Raw genomic sequence first — 20,985 nt, forward strand, 5'->3', positions numbered from 1 at the left:
TTCTGGCATCTGGTGGGCGTTCTGCTGCCCATCTTCCCTCTTTCACACCATGGCCCACCATCTCCTCCACCATTGTGGTTCTTCTCCAAGGCCCAGCTCTCCAATCTTCCCTTTTACCCCTCTCTTCCTTCCTTCCCTGAAGCTTTTTGTATAAATGGGCACAGTCATATGCTTAGTCACAAGGGCCCTGTAGTTTAATGAGCACAGGCTTTGCAGTCAGCCAGACCTCTACTGAATCCCTATTCAGCCACTCTACCTGGTGGGACTTTGAGTAAGTTATTTCGTCTCTCTGGACCTCAGGTTCCCCTTCTGTAAACTGGGGAGGGTTAATTGAGATAAAATACGTACTGTATATGAAGTGCTTTGAACTATGTTTGGTGCAAAGTAGGCACTCAATGAATGTTAACTGCTGGTGTTCATTACTGCTACCGTGTGTGTGTGTGTGTGTGTGTGTGTGTGTGTGTGTGTGTATTGGAGGCATCTATCATGCACAGCTGAGCTGATAAGACTGACTATGCGCTAAACCATAGACAAACTGGAGGCCCTGACCAAGACACTCAGAAGGCACTCTGGCAGTTCCATTTGTCCAGCCCTGGCAGCCACAATCTTGGGTGGAACAAGGTATGGAGGTCAAGAGCCTGAGGCCGAGTTCAACCGCTTATCCCTGATTCCGTCCCTCCCAAGTAAGGCTTCTCCTTAGGCCATAGGCCAGACTAGACTCCCAGGCGTGGATAGGGCCAAATGTCTTCTGGGAAACTCTACCTTTCCTACAACTTCTCTGGACTCTGGCTTCTCAGCTTCCCTCATTTGGGGTCTCCTATGTCTCATCTGTCCACCCACCCTATGCTCTAATACACATGCCCTTGCTGCATGTTCCCCAGCGTGTTGTCAACCCTGAGTGTAACTTAAAAAACCAGGCTAAGACTCGAAATGACCATTTCTATCATGGCCTGTTGATAACTATCTCTCTGAAGATTGTGTGTGTGTGTGTGTGTGTGTGCGCGCGCGCGCATGTGTGTGTTTCCGTGTGTGTGTGTGTGTGTGTCAAGAACCTTCAGCCTTGGGGTACCAGTTCTTCTGCGTGTTTAAACTTTGTGACATCAAGATTTCTCATTCCTAGTGTTTTCTGACTGCTCAACCTTCCCTCAGCAGCGGCCTCTGAGAGCTGGGCAGTCGGAAGGATGCTGATGTGGGCATGTACATGATTTGCAATGTAGGTCTTCACGAATGGAGGTTTGTGGGGCTTGCCCCCTCCGGTACCCTCACAGGGGCACTTCCGATGGTTGGCACCAGCACCATGTCAGCTGCAGGGAGCAAATGGTGTGAGGAAAGAGATTCCAGGTCTTCTTTGGCTACGGCTGTCTCCTTATTTCCTCTCCTTTCCCAGTTTGGGAGCATTTGTTGCTGTCTGAAGGGCCGGGCAGTGCCAAGACCACAATAAACAGCTTGTCCAGTACACACAAGCTCTTTGGACCCTGAAATGTCAGCTGGCCAACTGGCTCACAGCTAGACCCTGCTGCATGCCGTTTGCATCCGGCCCCGGCAGTGCCACTCAGCACTTGTAGAACCCAGTATCGTAGCAACAGCCCTGGGAGTGGGGACCCACAGTGACCTAGCCCTAGCCCTGGGATGCTAAGCTTAGGGGCCCCACTTAGGGCCCCTGGAAAAAAAATGACTGCATTAGGGCTGCAGCTCTGTGGATCCCAGACCAGCAGAGCGACCCGCCCTCCCCCTCCCCCACCTGGGCCTGGCCCCACGGGCAGCAGACAGCCAGACTCCCCATGCCCCATATGGTTGAACTGCTGACTGGTGTCGGACAGAAATATCTCATGCAGTGAAAGCTAGTGGGGTGCAGGGCACGTGCCTCCAGACGGTGCAGACAGAGCACAAAGGGCAAGAGAAGAGAGGGAGAGGCAGTGGGATCTGGTGGCAAGAGTGCCAGGCCAGGATCCGGGAAACCTGGGCTCTGCTCCCAGCCCCTGCCACCAACTCCCTTGGCATCCTTTAGCAAGATCACCCAGAGGGCAGGGTTGGGGGACCAGGCCCAGGACCAAGACCTTGCCTAGGAGAAGATGAGCTGCAAAGTCAAGTTCATGCACTTGGGAGGTAGGGGGTGGGTGTTTAACCAGGAACACTGTCCCCTGAAGAAATACCTAGTTGCCTTTAAATGCCTTGGATACCTCTTGACCAGCAAGGGAACCAAACTCAGGGGCCCGGGGGACATATCAGAAAAGAGAGCACCGCTCCTTCCAAAATGTCCTGTCCTTTGCCTTGCTTGCGAGGTCAACAGGCAAGGACTGAGGGTGGAGCGCACAGCTGTCCCTTAGCCGTGGAAGGCCCTGTGATTGTCCTCACCTCTGCCTCTTGCGGCTACCCAGGACAACTTCTCTGGTGTGTGAGGTTTGTCCCTGGTCCTAGGAGTCTGTGTAGAAGTGGCATCTCCCAGCTCACCACCCTAGGCGCCCATGCCTCAGTATCCCCGATGTGCAGAGACCCACACTATGGTACACGCTTACTCTCAGGACCTGCCTTCGCAGCTGACCCCCGAGCTTCATCTGACCCTACATGCTCGTTTGGAACTTGTGAGGTACAGCAGTCTTCAACTGCACAAAACACAGTCGATAGAAGCTACCAGTGTCTGATACAGAGTAGGCGCTCAGTAAATATTTGTGAAATGAATCCAGGTTGGAATAAATTCACAGTACTTTCATATAAAGGACAGCATTTAATAGAAGAAATGTCAGGCTCAGGCTCTGTGGTCTGGTTTCAGGACCAGTTTCGGGGCAGGAGGAAGAAGCCTGTTTGTGACCATGCAAATAACAGCATGAGGGCAGCCACTCTCTGTGTGCATGGAGGGAAGGTAGTATACACCCACTGGGGCTGGGGGAAGGATGTCTGGGAAAAGGGCCAACATCCACTCCAGTCTGAGGGCCTCAGACACTTCCCAGTGCAGGAAGGCCCCATGGTGTTGTCTAATTGGCTTTCTAGTTATTCTCTTCCTTAGTGAAGGCCCAGTGTGGCAAAGCTGGGGTAGGGCCGAGCTTCCAGAATCACTACTGGAGCTCCGGACAGCTTCTGATTATTCCCAACCAGGTGCCAGTTACCAAGGAGGGCCTAGGATCTGATTAGCATTGCCCGAGGGTTAGCCAGGAGGGCCTTGGCCGGGGTCTTCACAAGTCACTCATACCTTAACATGCACCCACCCCTCCCCATTCGGTTCAGGGGCTCTGGGAGCTATGGTCTGGCCTTTGCAGCTTCGCTTGCCAGATTCCTGTGTTGTCTATGCCTTCACAGCAGGGTGGGTGAGAAAGAAGGAAAAAATAAACAGGAAAGGTCTCCGGGTCTGTTGACGTTATAAGTGCTATTGATTTTACAAGATTTTTCCATTGGGAGGACAGTGAACTGACCTCATTTTGCAGCCGGCTCGGGCTTTGACGCCACCGTCTAGGCCATGAACTGAGAATCCGAGAGGCTATTGCTTTATCTCAACACATACTTGGTAGTCACCACTCTCGGCAAGGCCAGGCTGGGGCCTCCCAGGGTGGGAAGTGGGAGGATATGGGCAGTTCCAGGCCTCTGCTCCTTCTACCTTTCCCCAATGATGCTCTATGACCCTGGGCCCAAGCACTCTCAGATCTTGCAGGACCTGGAGGGCAGAGGAGGGGGGATTTCCAAACAAGAAGGACTCTTGGCAAAGAGTGCAGACAGGAAGAGGGTGGTTGAAAGAGCGCTGAACTAAGAGTTGGTGACTTGGACTTGGCTCCCAGCTGGGCTACTAATTAGCTGTCTGATTTCGAGCAGATGACTTCCCCTCTCCTGGTCTCAGTTTCCTCATCTGTGCAGTGATAGGTGAAACTAATGATCCCCGAGGTCCCTTCCAGCTCTAAAATCCAGCAGATTTGTGAGAAATGCAGAAGTTAAGAAGGAGGATAAGAATATAAAGAAGAAGCAAGAATGAAACATCCCAGTACAGTACAGAACGGGAAAAATGGGATAAAAAGAGAGGTGCACCACATCATGGTATAGTGGGAAGAGGCCCCAAGTGGAGACTCAGAGACCTAGATCTGGTTCCCAGTTCTACCACTGAAGAGCTGCATGACCTTAGGTGGCTCACTTCCCCTTTTTGTGCCTCATTCAAGTGGGAGGAATGAGTTAGCTCCCGCCCCCGTAGACTACTTTCTCGTTGGGAAACCTAGATACACACATGGGAAACAATTAGGGAATAGAATCAGTGCTCAGCGGTGTGACATGGGCAATAGGTGCATTTGGAGAAAGAGAGGGGAATGGCAGCTGGTGGGCTAAGGCCTTACCTGAAGGGTAAGGGAGCAGAGTAAAGGAGCAGAAGCCCCAGAATCAGGTAGACCTGGATGGAGTTTTGGCTTTGCCCCTGCCTGGCTGTGTGACCCTGGGCAAGTCATTTGCTGTATTCAAATTAGTTTCCTTGCCTATAAAAGGAGGGGTTGGAACTAGTTGATCCTCAAGGTTCCTTCCATCTCTCTGAATATGTGGGAAGACAAAACACAACAAAAAGAGGTCAGACAATGCCAAGTAGGCCAAAGGGGAGAATTGCCCATTTAAGGAGGAAGCCAGCCAGTGTGTATCTGACATATTTGCCAGGAGAAAAGAAAGGATGGTTTTCCCAGAGCAATAGTGAGCTGGGGGGAAAGGAGGGCAAGGAGAATTGGGAGGAAGAGGCAGGGCGAGGTCATCTCAAAGGAGAGATTGGAAGGGAGGGACATGGATGCATGTTCAGTGAGGGGGGCCTTGGTTGGCGGGCATGCCAGTTAAGAAGCCACCGCCTGGCACAGAGGTCTTGAGTGGGTCCTGGACCAGATGTTAAGGGTGGTGACTGCTACAGTGGACTCACCAAAGGGTAAGCTCCAAGTGGAGTTTGGGGAATGGAAACACTTTCAAATTGGCAGGGCTTCTTCCACAGAGGACAGAGGGTTCAGGGGCCCATCACTAAGTATTTGACACCCTTGGATTTTATACATCGCTGATCCCTGCCCAGGACCAGAGATAGAGTCTGGACAGGTGGGGAAACTGAGGGCCTGAGAGGGAATTCAACCAGCTTGCGGTCACAGAACAATGTCACGGCAGGGCCAGGAGCAAAAGTTGGTCTCTCTCCTGATTCAGAGCCCAGTACTCTTGTGTGACCTTTGCCCCATTCATTGGATGCTCTTAAACAAATCCCTGATTGGAATTGTTAGCCTCTTAGGGGAAAAAATGGAGTGAAGAAAAACCAATTCCAGGTGACTGAGGTTCTCATTATGAGACCAGCTTTCCCAGGTGGCCTCTCCAGAGAGTTCCACCTCCTCTCCACCTGCCTGCCAACATGGGGCCCCAGCAGCAGGCAGAGGGAGGGAGACAGGTGGCAGGGGCCAACAAAATAAGGCCTTGTGTTGCCGCCCTGTCACCAGTTCCCTGCCAAGGCCTAGCAAGGTCACCTTTTGCTTCTAATTTCCTCCTTTGGGGAGGGGAGGGTTGAAACGAAGCCCTGAAGGATAAAAGTAAGGGCTTTGCCCCCACCATTTAGAAGAAACCCTCTCTAGTATTTGCTAGACCAAGAGACATTCCAGCCAAGGGGACTGCTGTCAACCTAATATAGGAGCAGAGCTATTAGGTCCATGCTGAACTGTGGTAAGCATTGTTCTCCAGCCCCTAGGAAAATCCCAGGAGCCCCTAATTCTGAAGAGGGAAACCCAGGTTTCCTCAGGTGAGAAGATTCCTGGGTACGGCGTTCAGAGAGAGCTGATTGCTTATGCTGGGAAATTCAGAGGGTGCCCCAAACTGCTGTCAGCCTCTTATCCCTGGGGGAAAGGTGGGGTCACCAGAGAAACTCAGTGGCGCTAGGCCAGGGAGGCCCCAAATCACATTCTAGCTTGCAGGTCCTGGAGATGAAAGAGCCCAGCACATTCTCTGGGTTGAGAGGTGAAGGGGAAGATGGGTGGGAAGACCAGGCGGGCGGGGCCTGGCGGATCTAGAGGTGGAGCAGTTGCCTATCTGGCGCGATGTCAGGAGCCCCAAAGCAGACTCCACCCCCAGGTCTCCCTCAGCACACGCAACCAAACAATGATGTGTTTCTGGAGCGCATGCTGGGTGTTCTGCGTTGTGCTCAGCCTCTGTAGCAAATCATCAAGTTCAGTCATTACCCCTGCCCCAGAGTCCTTCCTCTTCAAAGCTTTGATGGGGATGGGCTGAGGTCAGGGCTGGGAGAGCAGGGTCACTCGGCGCACACGGATGGCCCTGGGCCCTGGGCTGCGAGAGAGGGAGAGAGTGTGGCAAGAGGCCCTTGGATGGTGAAGGAAGGCCTAAGGGCAACAGGATGGGTGGTGAGGGGTTGGGGGAGGGGCGGGAGATGTTCTCAAAGCTGGGCAGAGTTACACAGGAGACCAGATTTGGCTAAGGCCCAAGCCCTTGAGGAGAAACAGAGGAAGGGGGCAGGCCAAAGGCACACTGGCATTTTTGTAAAAAGGGCTGTACCAAGTAACCTGAATGAGTAATCCCTGATATTTGTCCCGGGCCTTGCAGTTAGTGGTCTCTCTCTCTCTCTCTCTCTCTCTCTCTCTCTCTCACACACACACACACACACACACACACCACACACACACATCTCCTTTAATTTTCAAAACACCCCTGTCGAGGTGGGTAGGGCAAGGGTAATTACTCCCATTTGACAGATAAAGAAACCGAGACTCAGTGAGATTACATGACTTACCCAAGGTCACACAGACAGTTTTAATGGCAGAGATGGGACCAGAACTTTGATCTCCCAAATCCCAGGGCAGCAAAAGACAGAATTGGTCTAACGAGCATCCAGAGTATGGAGGTAACCACCTCCACAGCGTTATATCAGGAATTCTGGGAAAGACCCCTGCCCCATAAATCTCTCTCTCTCCACTCACTAATACCTGAAATTTCACTCTTAAAGATTCATTCTCCTGGATTGAAACTGTGGCTCCTGTTGAAACGTGAAAGGGTGCTAGAGGAAAGAGTGGGGACACGCGAGAATATCTCAGCGCCTTAGAATATTGTCTGGGAGTATTCCTAGGAGAGTGCCCTGGCCACGGAGTGGGGTGGGGGAGGGGAGGGCAGGGGGGCAGGCCAGGAAGGGAGGGGAGGGGAGGGAGGCAGCCTTTTGCGTAAGAAGGTGAGGAGTTGCGTCAGAGTCTGAATGCGGGCGATGCTGAGAAGGGGGGTGGGCAAGTCTGCTTCTAGAGGTCTAATGGGTGACTGCACCGGAGTCTCGGAGGGAGGTTGGGGGAGGACTTCACGTCTCAGTGGGGGAGGGGGAGGGGGCAGCCAAGGCATCAGCTGGACAGGGAAGCAGGTTGGCGTAAGAAGCTGGAATTGTGGACGGCTGAGTGGGGGAGGGGAGCTATTCAGGGAGCTGGCCTGGAGCCAGAGGCCAGTCCCAAGGGGGTGAGCAGAGGCTTGAGAGCTCTGGGCCCCATTCCAGCTCCTGACCTTGAGTCACCATGCAACTCGGCACTTTTCCTACCTCAGCCCAGACACCCATCAAGTCTCTCTTATCTCAGCTTCCCGTTTTACAGAAAACTGTGTAAAAGTTACTCTCCTGACTTCTCCTGACCGACTCTTCCCTTCCTACATTCCTTACCGCACCCCCACCCCATCCAGCATCCTGCAAGCCTCCTGGGCCTCCCAGAAGCTCTTGCCTACTGCTTTCGGTCCCAGAGCCTGCCCCTCTGCAGTGCAGGCTGCCCCTGTACCTTCTGGTCCTGAGGGCAAGGGCCTGAAGGCCTAACCCAGGCTTTGGCCTGGGCTTCTCCACTCAGAGGCACAGCTGTAAAGAGCTGCATCTGAGGACATCAAGGCTGTGACTCTTGGAACTGGAAGCAACCTTAGAAGTCACTTTTGCCATTCCTTCCTTCCTTCCTTCATTCAATTATTCCATTCGTTGAGCACTTACTATGTGCCATACACTGTTATAGGCCCTTGGTATATGGCTTCATGGAGCTCCCAGTCTAAATGGGGGTATCATTCATCAAATAAGCCCCCAAATAACTATAAATTCGCAGCCTTGATCCTCTCATTTTACATTTAGGGGAAACTGGGACTCAGAGTGGTTATGAGACTTTTCCAAGGTTGTTCTGGTAGCCAGAGGCAAAACCAGGCCAGACTCCTGTCTCCTATTATCCCAGTGCCCTGTCTACCATGCTCTGGAAACAATACAGCATGAGTGTAAGGGTGGAGCGCTTATCCCTCCACGCAGACCCAGACTTGACAGGAGCACATGGCCTACTTGGCAAGATTTGAAGGTCACTGACAAGCAGTCTCCCCCGCTCCCACTGTTGCCCCCACCCAGCTTGTTCTCTGCCCACCTCCACACCCCCCGCCCATGCCTAAAATTGTACCACTGACTGAAATCTAAGGGTTAGAGCCCCATGATCTGGGGAAAACCTGTTAAGCTACTACTTATCACTTACACAAACACATCTCCCGATTTGTCCTTTAGGATGGGCTGGGTACTTATGATTTGGGGGAGGGAGACTAAGAGTCCCCCTTAAAGGGGGCATTGCTAGGGAAGACAGGCAGCTGCAAACAGTAGTGAGGGGCCCCATGGAACCCTAGGCAGCAGGAGGGCACAGGTCACCTGCAGGGACAGGCAGGAAGAAGGTACCCAAAAAGGAAGCAGGAAGGTTCTGAAGACACACTCCTACTTCACAGTTTAGCCTGGGGGCCAGCCCTGCACCAACATTGTGATCGGTGACTTTTTTTTCAAAATACATGTTTACATTTGGTCTTTCCTTATACTGGATTATACTGAGTCTTTTTGTCCCTACCCCAGCCTGGTGTCGAGTAGTTTGTACTTACTTGCAATTAGGAGGGGACTTCCCTGTGTCTGGTCAAGCAGTTGCCCTTAAACAGTCTGCCAGGCCTGAAATGAAATGCAGATCTGTCCGATCCTGGCATGCTAGGGGGGCCCCCCTTATGGGAATCCTTTAGTCAGTGGCAAGAACCATCCCCCACCTCGGGGGCTTCCCCACCCTAACCCTGATAAAGGCCTGTTAATCATTCCCCTGCAAACTGTGATGAAGGGGGCTCAGCACGAATGGACATTCATGCCAAGAATGCAGCCCTGCCTAGAAATCTCAAGACAAAGCTAAATGCCCAGCTAGAGACAGCCTGGAGCTTTAGAATCACACCCCAGAAGTTCACATCTCTCCTCTGCCACTACGAGCTAGGTAACTCTAGGCAAGTCACTTAACCCGTCTGGGCCTCAGCTTCCTCATCCACAAAATGGGCTTAATGATAATACGATACCCAATTCCTACTATCAGTTATCCATAACTCTTGACAACGTTCAAAAGGCTAATGAATATACTCTTAGCACAGTGCCTGCTAAGTAATCAGTACATGGGAGCTACTGAAGTTATTATTTGGACCAGATGTGGCTTTGAGATCTCTCAGTGATAGGTCAAGACCTAATAGCGGTGCATCGCTACCCTCTTGTTGAATTAAGGTTTTCATATGTCAGGTTTGCTTAAAGCAAGGCCTACCTGCAGGGCATTCCCTGAGCTGGTGATTCATGGGTGGGATGCATTCCACCCACCTATTTTAAGCTGTTCTACATTTTCTTCCCCTTGACATGGACGTGTTTACACAGAGGAGGACAGTCCCAGTCAAAACAAGATGAAAATACACTGCTGGCTGGGAGCCCCAGGCTAACTGGTTTCAGGTCCTCTCTCAGCTGTCAGCACCTCACAACAGAGCCACGGGGATGGGGGAACCTGCCCAGCCCTACTCCCCTGCCTCCCTCCATCAGCCCAGCTCTGCCTGGTATCAAGCAGTTGGCCATCACCTGGTCAAGCTAGAGTGGGGTTCTGGGGCTGAGATTTTGCCAGTTTTACAAGGGCAAGAAAGAGGGGTGCTGAGGGGCAAGGGCTGCCCTGGCCAGCTCTGGTGTGAGTACTGTGTCTGCCGCCAGGGTCGCCTGCTACACAGGCAGAGAAGGCAACTGCCAACAGAGACTGGTGGAAAATGGCCAAAGAAAGCTCCCCCCAGCAACCTGACCTCCTGCCTGGCATTTCCCCCACTGGACTCATTCCTTTGGGTCAACAGGAGGCTCTTGGTAAAAAGAAATTACCACGGGGAAGGAGAACCCATCAACCCCTTATCAGTCACAGAGCCTTCCATTTCTCACCTATGCCAACTTATCAGTGAGTCAGTAGGACTTGAGGAGGAGATTTCCAGGGAGGATGCTTTGATGAGCATATGCAAACAAGATTCCCCAGACGGGAAAGCACTGAAGATAGATACCCCCAGTCGGGCTTGGACATACATATATTACTGCTCCTCGCCGCCTCTTCAGAACAGTTTGCTTGTGTTTACCAAGAAGAGCAGGAGAAAACAATCTCCTTTGTCATAAACTCTGCTACTCAAAGCTGCCCACTCAGGCAGTTTGGTTTCTTTACAGTGAGTCCAGGAATATTTGGGCACATTTGCCTGTCCCCTGAAAGCCTAAGGCCACCAGTTAGCCAGGACCCATTGTATGGCCCACCCCAGGCAGTACCCCCCTAGTCTATATACTTAGTCAGCCTGGGTCACTTCTCCCAGAAGCCCCCCAACTATTCGGACCACAGTGAGCAGGTCATCATGTTCCTTTCCGGAGAAAAACTAAATAGTTCCCCTTCTGAGAAAGACCTTTCATTTTAACAGGGACCCTCAAGACTTCAAACCCAAGGATGACATTAATGGTGAGAATTTCCTTTATGTTGACGGTCATCAGGGTATTTTTAGTCAGGATGGATTTTTTATCTGCGACCCACCCTTGCCGCATCGTTCCAGTTATATGGCTGTCACTTGCTCAGAATCAGGCTTGCTAGCCTGAAATCCCTCTTTGATGTTACTGCCAGCTGAGACTTGGCTGCCCTCCTCCTGGGCTTCATCACCCTCTACTGCTCCCTGTGGGTGCCCTGTTCCCAACTGACCCAGCCCCTCCAGCTAAAGATGGGAACTGAGCAAAGTCCCAGCATTAGTGCAGAACCAGGAGCACACACACGGGTGAATTATCCCTTTTATTGAAGAGGTCGGGCCTTGGTTCCAGGTCATTAGTGGCCACTTACTCAATTAAATTGTGTTTGTGTTGGGTTTTCCAAGTATGTTTGATTTTCACCAGTCTTCCGTGTCTTTAACTGCAGAGTTGCTCTTGTACAATGAGTGTCCCCAAATTAACATGTTAACAGGAGGCAAATTCATGAATTTGCCTGTAGTTCTTCCCTGTGGAGGCCATTAGCCAAGTTCTAATACTTATCTAAACCTTCTCTTTACTTATTAAGCACATGTTTATGGCATTGAGACTGTGTGCCAGGCACTAGTCTAGACTCTGGGGGTGCCGTGATGAATAAGATAAGCCCCTGCCCTCGAAGAGCTTGTATTCTAGTCTAGAAAGCCAATCACTGCTCACTTGAGACCATTTGCACTGTCCACTTCCAGTGGTCATGATCTTATCTCACTGTGCCTTCAGTCCTGCTTGAAAGACTAGGGGTCCTGCTGATTACTGACTGTGCCATTGGAGAAGCTCTCAAGGCCAAAACTTTATGCAAGTTACAAGTCCTCTGTGAGGGAAGGATTGCTAAGACCTTCAAGACGCAAATTTTTTTTTTAATAACATCACTTTTTTAAATTGAAGTTAAGGACAAAAGTTGGCCACATTCAGAGATTAACAGGCCTCATCCAGATGGTTAAAGCCATCTTCTCTTTCTTGGTTAACCATCTCCTAATTTTAAGTGATTTCCACAAGTTCTCTGGAACCATCTGAAATTGTCCTTTGAGGAGATCCGCCACACCACCGCGTGGCAAAACTTGAGCAAACACACCGCCAGACACACCTCACTGGATATCATCATCATCAAAGAGATTTTCAGAATCATTAAAAAAGTCTGCATGAACTGCCTTTTCATTGGCTGCCAAGTCCATCAGGAGCCCTGTGTTGCCCCCTGCCTCGTCCAGATCCATGTAGGGCCCGGCACCCTCGGGAAACATCTCGTCCACCGCCTGCTTCACCTCCGCCTGTCAAGACACTAAATTTTGAATGTTGATTCCATCTGAACATCAGTCCCTCAAACTATGCCCCTCCCCATAGGCAGTATCCATAACTTGTGAAATCATGGAAACAACAAACTGGAACTGGACAGGAAGTTAGAAATGCTGGACTTTGAAACAGCATTGATAGGACTGCTCGTTTGGTGAGCCATTTTGCCAACAGCATTTGAGGACCAGGGCCCTTACTCATCACGGCACATATCGCATTCACGTGGCCCTTTTTACTACCTGAAGAACTCAGCTATGCCGCCTATAGGATATCCACCATGTCTGGAAACATAGGCACATATATACATGTTGTCAAGGACATCATCAGTCTGCAAAAGCTATACAATGTTATCTCCATTTCCAGACTTTGGGGAGTCCATAAGCATATACACCTTGTGTGTTGTTTATGTGGGGCAGGGGGGCATCATTCCCATTTCATGAACGAGGAGCTAGCAGCATAGGGGGTTTAGAAGCCTTCTAAGCAGTTCTGGGGGCCTGGTGGTAAGGTAGAAAAGGAACTCTGGCCTTCTGACGTATTTTCTTCCCACTTGACCTAGTTCATTTAGAATGGGTGCCAGAGCTGCGTTTCTCAGGGGGCACCTACCCTGGCACCTACTCCTACACTAGGAGAGTCCCTCTCAATTCGTCTTGTCATTACTCTCTGTCTGAGGACTCAGCTCCATGGGCCAAGCCCATTATTGCAGCAGCCTATTGTTAGAGAGAAATCACCTGGTGACAAGACAGATGCCTCTGGGTTGTCTCCCAACTGTGTTCAGGCCCCACTGCCCCCAGATGTCCAAGGAGTGTCTGTGAAACTCCCTTTTCTCAACTGCTGAGCTAGTAACCGTCTATACTTGGCCTTTCCTCAGTTTCCATGTTTACTTTAGCTCTTCTGCAACTCTGTCAACAAACGCCACAGTATTATTAGTTTTAGCAAATAACAGGATGTCAGAACTGTTGACCAGGATTTGTTACTTTGCTGTTAGAGCTCTATCCTAGGACACAGGGGCCAGTGTTCCTCTTATTTTTTAAGGTGTATGAGCTTTGGCAGGAAGCCTTTCCCAGGCAGGCCCACCGAGCTCTGCTCAGTCTATAGGCCTTTAAGGCTGCTCACTGCCAAGGCTCCACCCACCAAGACCTGGGCCCTTCTGTCTTTGCTCGGTGGTACAAAGACATCTGTAAGTAGATTTTTCAAATAATCAATGCAAATACTTTGAATTTTCCGTTTTTGTGCCTTAACCCTTACAGTCTTGCAGTGGCCTTTGAAGGAAGTCTGTACTTGCTAAGGCAGCTTCGGGGCTTAACATTCATGTGGAGAAGAGCGAGGGGGTGGTATTTTAGGCTGGCACTAAGAATTTACAGGCTTTTGACCCAAAGTATCTTTCTTTTCCAATCCCACCCCCAACACTGCGTGTCTCAAGGGGCAAGAAAAGAGGTTAAAAGGGTTACTCTATTGCTGACAGGCAACCGGGAAGTCCAGGCCTTGGGGGAAACATGGCCTTTGTTTATTTAAGCCCCAAACCTAGCAGGCAGTGTAAATTAAACATAAAAATAAAATAAAATACTGAAACACAGGCCGGATGCGTACCACAGAGAGCAGTGAATTCCCTTGGGAGAGGGGAGTCAGTGAGCCGCAGGTGCGCCCTCCTTGCCCAGGAGGCACTTGCAAGCCATGGGATGGGATGCAGATGGTAGGGGCAGGGGAGCGCAAGGCTTGGCTCAGGGACGGGATGGGCACGTTTGCAGAGATCCTGGCAAGTCTTTGTAGTCAGCCCCAGCAAGCTCCTGAGGGGGGAACGAGTCACAGCCCTCCAGCCAACCTCGGAATGGATCCACGTTTGACCAGGCAGGGACAGCCACAGGGCTGGGGGAGAGCTGGCTTTTGTTGAAGGGGGGTAGGGCATCTTAACTGACCAGACTGTGCTGTTGGAGAAAAATCAGCCCCTCTCCGTTCTCTCCCTCTCTCCGGGTTCTTCTCCCTTCCCGCCCTGTGATACCTGCCCCCCACGCCTCCAACCTCCCAGGCCAAGCGTTCCCACAGACAGCTGTGAAGTGTCTTAGAAGCAATCTGTTCCTCATAACAGAGAAGCCAAATTTGCCAAAGGTTGATTTATAAATCAGAGCAAGTTTGCGTTATCTTTCTAATAGCAGCTCTCATTCACGTTCTGATCAAGTTTTCAGGAGTGAGAGGGAAAGAGGTAGCCAAACATGACAGGGAAGGAGATGACTGAACAGATGTTAGGCTCAGAATATGCTGAGCCCCATCATCGTGTGTCACACAGAGTGGGTCGTGGTGGCCGTGGCACTTTGGGGAATCTTCGGGTAGATCCTGTCTTGGCTCTCACCTGTAGGCCAGTGGTTCCCAAAAGCAGTTCCATGGACTGGGGCCAGAAGAGCTGCATCCTCATCTCCTGAAAGTACCCTTCTCAAGCCACAGATGTATTCCACTAGATTTTCTAGGGCTGGAGCCCAGGATATCCGTACTCTCCTCACCTGGACCCATTTCTTTCCCTCCACAGCCCACCAGCAAGGTGTACCTGCTGTGTGTTCAGTCATCTTCTGATGCTGATCCACCACTGACTACTGTGTTGAAAGTATTACAGAAATTTAGTTTATCCCTATTTAAGTATTTGTAGCTGATAGTGGCAGAATGTGGTACTCTCCCAGGGCTTTTGCACTGGAAGAAAAAACTTTCCTAATTCCTCAAAGTGTAAAGAATTCCATTATAACTCAAAGGTATGACTCTGAGGGTGACGTTTGTAGGCACTGCATCCGGTCAGGCAAACAGCTTGGACTGAGAGGAATTTTTCTCAGTGCCGTTCAAATCACACTTCTCAGGTCGTCAGTCACATGTGACATCTATGCCAGGACTGGCTCTCTTTAGAGCTGTCCTCGTGAGGAGCCTATGGGGATCATTTCCTAGGCATTCACATGATTGATTGTACACAAATGGTGCTTGTTTTTATTTCTCTTTCATTTGAGTGTGTGATTGACATCTTTGAAAACTGTGGACCTGGCGGCACCAGCACTTCCTGTGCCCGGTGTACAGTGTGAAGCTTCAAGCTGGTTCCCCCTATGCCCACCTGACTTCCACTCCAAGCTTCCCCCAAGAGCCTGTCACCTATGACCCCTGCACAGCACGCAGCCAGCTCTGGATGTCAGAGAGAGCAGAGGCCACGGCTTGTGACACTCTGACTGGGTCTACAGCGTCCTGCCTTGCCACTTTGCCATGTCCTATTGCTTTACTACCCCTTTGGGGGTCACGAAGCTGGCATCAGGTGGGAGAGAGAGACAGAGATGGAATGATGCCCTCTGCGTGCCTAGCTCTGTGAATTAGACTTTGTCAAAGGCTGAACGGGTGTTTGCATAAACGTGTGTGTGTGTGTGTGTGTGTGTGTGTGTGTGCTTGTGTGCCGCCCTTTCTTCCTGATAAGGTGTGTGTATTCCTTGTCAGCAATTCTCAAACCGGGCAGGAGGCCTTCCTTAACCCCTCCCCGCATGCCTTTGAGCTGCCTGGCTCTGTTCCCATGGCTGGGGCTGGGTGGGGTGCCCCCAGGGAGAAGCTTGCCTTGTTTCTCTCCTTTCTCTTCTCCTGACTAGTGTGTCCCCTGCCCCTTCCTGCCACCGCCCCCCACCTCAGCTGGGCTGCCTTCTTTCCATCCAGGAAACCCAAGGGAGGGGGGAGGCGGCTGGAGAGCCAGAGGCCCTTTGCAATTACAGAGTCTTTCCTCACAAGTCACAGAGTCCCACAACAGAGGATCAAGGAGCTACCTCAAGTGAGCCCACGGTGAATAGCTCTGCTGTGAGTTAAACAAGGGCCTCAGGCGTACAATGTGAGAGCCTTGGGAGGCTCATAATGCTCACCCATCGTGGCCCAGGAGCCCCCGCGCCTGAAGAGGCCGGCGTTATTACCGTCGTTTTGTTCCCCAGGGAACCTGGACCACTTCAGAGGTCACCCATTCTATAGCGGGGCCCACAGGGGAGTCAGGTGCTGCACCTCAGAGCCCCTGGCCTCTTCACAGGCCCCTTGTCTGCTGGCTCAGCGTCCCCAGCAAGATTCTCCTGGTTCTCGTCTTCCAAGCATTGCCAATAGTCCCAAGTCCTTCACATACCACTCAGAGTAACCCCGGCAACTGCCAGAAAAAAAAAAAAGGCTTGGAATTTCGGCTCTTGGGACTGCTCCATAAAGCAAAAGGACTGGGGAGAGGCCCTGCCAGTGTCTCCCTGGCCCGGAGAAGCTGGTGGAGGGCTGGTGCAGACAAACAAACATGGAGAGTAGCCATGTTCTTGCTGCTTCCTTTCCCAGCCCCTGACAAGGCTGTCGAGGGCCAGGATTCCCAGAAGGTGGGCCGTGATGAGGGAGTTTATTTGCCCACGTGAAGATGCTCGCTGGTCTGGGAGGGCACTATAGAACAAGGATAAGACCACGAGGAGGTTGACAGAGGTGACCCCCTCCCCGTGCTAAACATAGACCCCCTTCTCAAAAGGAAGGGACTGGCAACTCAGAGACCCTTAAGGACCTGTGCTTTGTTCCCCTGGTTTACAAAGGAAGGGAATCAGAGTGAGGGACCCTGACACTGTTTGCCACCATGTCAGAGGAGCCTTGGGTCCCACAGAAATTCCAAGTTTTGTGGCTGCTATGTTAATCCCCATCTAGATGGGCACGGACCAAACGACAGGGTGGGGAGAAAAAAGGCGGACCCGATTCTGAGGACTGAAGTGATGCCAGGGGTGATGGCGGTGGTGTGGCCTTCCCAAACCCCAGGCTACCCTCCTGAGCACCCCCAAGCCCTAGGCATTTTCCTGAAGTAAACATTTCACTGAGATCTAACCAGTAGGTAGACTTCAGAGTTCACCAGAGGCCCAGGATATTCTGGAAGGAAGCACAGTTGTTAACCTGCACTACCAGTTTGTTTGTTTGTTTTTAATTTCCCTGAAATGTGCCTTGTACTTTGAATAGGCAGTCAATCAACTTTGAATTGAGTTGAATTGAATTGTATTGAATGATAATGGCAACTAGTGTTGGGTGGAGGAGGGGATTCCATTTACCGAGGTTAATTTGACATTCTCTTTTTTCAGGAATATCTGTTTCATACTGGTAGATGGGTAATGGGGATGGTGGAAAACGAGAAGAGAGCTTAGAAAAATGATGGATGTAAATTTTCCCAGCTGCAAGGCAAAAAGAGAAGGGAGACAAGCATAAATATTGATACAAGGTTCATGAAATTTAAGATCCACTGAGCTAAATTGCATTCATTCCTGGATAACGTTGCCAGTACTTCCAGTCTTGCTGAGATGCCAGGAGAGACTGCCTACCCCCCATAGTTAGCCACCAAAGTTGGGGTAACAAAGGTGATTTGACAAGAGCCCTTTTTGACTTCTTTGAACGAGGGTGAGTGGAGTGGAGTGCCTTGTCCAAATGGGGTTTGGTTCTGCCTGTCAGCCCTCGTGTCACTGGGAGATTGTTTGTGAAGCTCACATTGGATCCTGTTTGGGGAGGGAGCTGAAAGGCACAATTCATTGCTCCTGCCATCATTCAGTGCCAGGGTTTGGCCCAAATCAGTTGCTAGAGCCACTTTTCCAAGACAATGTCCCTCTCCACCACGATTCCTCTTGGGCTCCCTGCCGCCCACCACTGCCTTCTGCATCTGCGTGCGCATCCTCCTCCCTGTTTTCCTGCCCCCCAAAGTCGACGTTCTGGGCCCTGGCCATGCAGGGCAGTTCACGTGACCCACAGAGGACAAGGCACTTTGTCTGTCTCCGTCTTTCCTTCTTGCTTCCCTCCTTCTGGACTTTGGGGATTTTCCATGAGGCCAAAGTAAAGATTAAGTGGCAGCATCCTTCCTGTCTATAGTCTCCCACACTGGAGTGGAACCAAGGGGAAGAGAGAAGAGTGAAGCCAGCACAAATTAAATGATGGCATTTCAGCCTCCTTATTCCCCCAGCCTCTTCAGAAAAAGGGACAAGTCAGTAATTAGACGTAGACAGAGCTTCAGGCAGAAGGGGGCCGCTGTGGAGGGGTAAATGGGGAGGGTTGTTTTGCAGCCGCCCTGTCAACTGTGCTAACACTCTGGAGCTCAGCATCCTTTTTGATTTCCTTGTCCAGCTCCTAACGCAGCGTTTGCTTGGTGGCTTGTCCCGCCCCTCTCGCATCGTGTCTTTTCCCGCTTCTCCTGCCGCAAGACCCTGTGTTTCGCCGCCAACATTGCCGAGCCTTGGGGGTGGAACATTCCCTGTAGAAAATAAGGAAGACTTGCCTATAAGGAGTTTCCTTTGGGCTGCGTGGTACACAATGCTTCGAGTGTGACAAAAAGGGAAGTGAGGTGTTCCCCCTTCTCACCACCCCCTACCTACCGCACCCACCCTGAGTCTGCCTCCCACCCCTCGGCAGCGAGCTGAGATCCTGCCCACAGGTTATGAGGCCCAGACTGCCCAGTCTCCGCCTTCCTGCGCCATGGGAACCCGAAATAGGAAGGGCTCTTGTCCTAGAGAGTCTGGCTTTTGAAGTGGAACAGAACGGTGACGATGTTGAGACACTTCTTCCACTTCAAAGGGAACAAGTTGGCTTCCAGGGCCACCTGAAACGGCGGGAGTTGACCCCATCCTCCTCATGCCACCCTCCACCTAGAAAGTCACCCTGAGAGAGGGAGGGTCAGCTGTGTCTGTTTAATCACAGAATCCCATAGCTGTAGGCCTAGAACCGAGAGCCAGCAAAGGACCTGGCTCATCAGCTGGGCGCTGTGACCACGATGGCTCTGGGTCCAGCCTACCATGTAACTCACAGGATGGAAGAAAGGAAATTTGGAAACACACATGTTGGAGTTGCTATGCTGTTGAATCCTTAGGCCACTGTTTCCTGCCTGAGGCCCACCTCCAGAGACACAAGGACGCTGAGAGCCTCATAGATCAGCACTTTACTCAGAAGAGTTAGATCAGATCACAGATACCCTATACAGCACAAGCTTCCACTCACTGCAACATTTGGCTCAGCTATTCTGGGCAGAGGAGTTTTCCGGTGTGCCGAGGGTTACACAGAAAGCCTTTGGGGTTCCTCCAACTTCTCCCTCTCCCCCTCCTATCTGCCCCTGTCTCCCCTACCCCTGCTGTTTGAAAATATTTCTACAGAGACATTTAGGTTGGTGGTCTCCCTTTAGCAAAGCCTGCGATCCAGGGATCCAGCCATTATTTGCGAACTGAGAATCATAAGCCCTCAGGGTGAGCTCTTCTCACTATTGGTTGGTAAACTAGAGGTGCAGAGGGGACTGAGAGATTGGCTGAGTGTGGGCTGAACCTGGGACATCCTTTCAAAGTTGTTTTTCTGAAACGAAATCCCTGAAATTAGCTTGTTTTCTTGTTGGTTTAATTCTCCTAAAAGCTGAACACAGCAGGAATAGGGGGGAGAAAGAGTTAATTAAGGGCCCCAGTTACGAACTGGAAATTGACTGGACTGTGATTATTATCATGAGACTCCATACCTAATTTGGGACGCTGTGTAGTCCATTCTGGGAGCCAGCTAGTTGGCTTCATAGTTTCTATTTCCTAGGCAGAGAGGGCTTTCTTTGAGGACTGCGTGGCTGCCTTTTGAAATAATGTAGGTGAGCAAATCCCTGTTATGAAGCTCATTTGGACATTTTGTATATTCTTCCGGTCCCCCATGCTGCTGGAGTCCTAGGAGTACTTCCCCTGCCCCTCACCTTTTCTTCCTCTACACCACTTTCCTGGCACCTCCAACCCGTCCCCCAACTTCCTTGACTCACTCATTCAAGAAACCTACTCCCTGCCCCCACTAGTAAGTGTAGTAAGAACAAACTTGGTCTCTACTCAGGAAGACCTGAGCTGGAGTCCCAGCTCTATAATTTATTAGCTGTGCCACCGCCTTGGGCAAGGTAGCCTCTCAGACCCTCGGTTTCTTCATCTGTTAAATGATGGTGACAGCACCTACACCACAGGGTTTGTGACTTCAGCCAACACAGTGCCTGGCCCACAGCCATGGCTCAGTTAATGGTAGCTGTTATTGTCAGCGGGTCTCAAACCGAGCTTATTTCTAATTGAAGTATAATTAATGTACAATTCAAACACAGCCTTGCTAGCAAACTTCACCTGTTGTTTTTTTTCCCCTCCCCAAACTACCTGGATTTCTATGCCTCTGTCTCCATATAAGGGAGTCCCCATTGAAGGAGCTGGTTTTTCTTCGGTCCCATGCCCTGTTTTCCTGGTGGTGTTTTTTCCCTGCCGACCCAGCTTATTTATCTCTCTTTTTTTCTTTTCATCATCTCCCTTGGAATCTTGGGGTAGGTAGCAATAGTGAGTTGAGGAAAGATTTACAAGCCAATGAAAGGTCAACTCAGACTCTTCCTGGACCAAGAAAGCTCTATGTGACACAGAGGGCAGATTAATATATCAGGGAATTCCAGTATCAGCTAAGCTCCGGATTTAAGAAGGTTTTTTTATTTTTGCTCAAATAATGTTCTTGATGACCTATAAATGTGGTATGCACTTTGTTCTGTCTACCACACGCAGCTTAGCATGAACACCTTGTTCAGGGAGTTTGTGACCTGAAGATAACATGATATCCTGAGATTGAGATGGTCTCCCAGCTAAACTGGGGTGAAGGAAATCACCATCCTGGGCTAGTGCATGCAGTAGGTTTGCTTGGGTAGATCTCTTTGTCGGTCCTTTGCAAATAGAATGGCCCTTGTGCACGTATTACCACCGGTGGGATCCAATGGGAGCTCCACGTCATAGTGAAAAATGTTGGCTGTTTGGTGGCATGACTGCACGGGCAGCCTGAAGAAAACTAAGGCCTTCAGACTGGGCTTAACTGGGGCCTTGGCCAGGGTGTCTGTGCCAGGTACCTGGTTAGGTGAAATATCCTGAAGCAAATAATAATTACCTTCTTTGCTGATAAGAGGCCCCAGTACTTTTCCAATA

The 20,985-nt window shown here is 50.8% G+C and overlaps 1 protein-coding gene and 1 pseudogene across 1 annotated transcript in view; one reads left to right on the forward strand and one right to left on the reverse strand.

Annotated features, from left to right (window-relative positions):
* The window catches only part of TSC22D3 (TSC22 domain family member 3), a 58,081-nt gene that overhangs the window by 31,946 nt on the left and 5,150 nt on the right, over positions 1 to 20,985 (forward strand). The gene's annotated exons all lie outside the window — the stretch shown is intronic.
* On the reverse strand, positions 11,854 to 14,462 carry LOC111165783 (COP9 signalosome complex subunit 9 pseudogene; annotated as a pseudogene).

Source organism: Delphinapterus leucas, chromosome X, assembly GCF_059928025.1.
Source record: "Delphinapterus leucas isolate spDelLeu-1000000601 "Yukka" chromosome X, BTC_Dleu_Yukka2, whole genome shotgun sequence".
Lineage (NCBI taxonomy): Eukaryota > Metazoa > Chordata > Mammalia > Artiodactyla > Monodontidae > Delphinapterus > Delphinapterus leucas.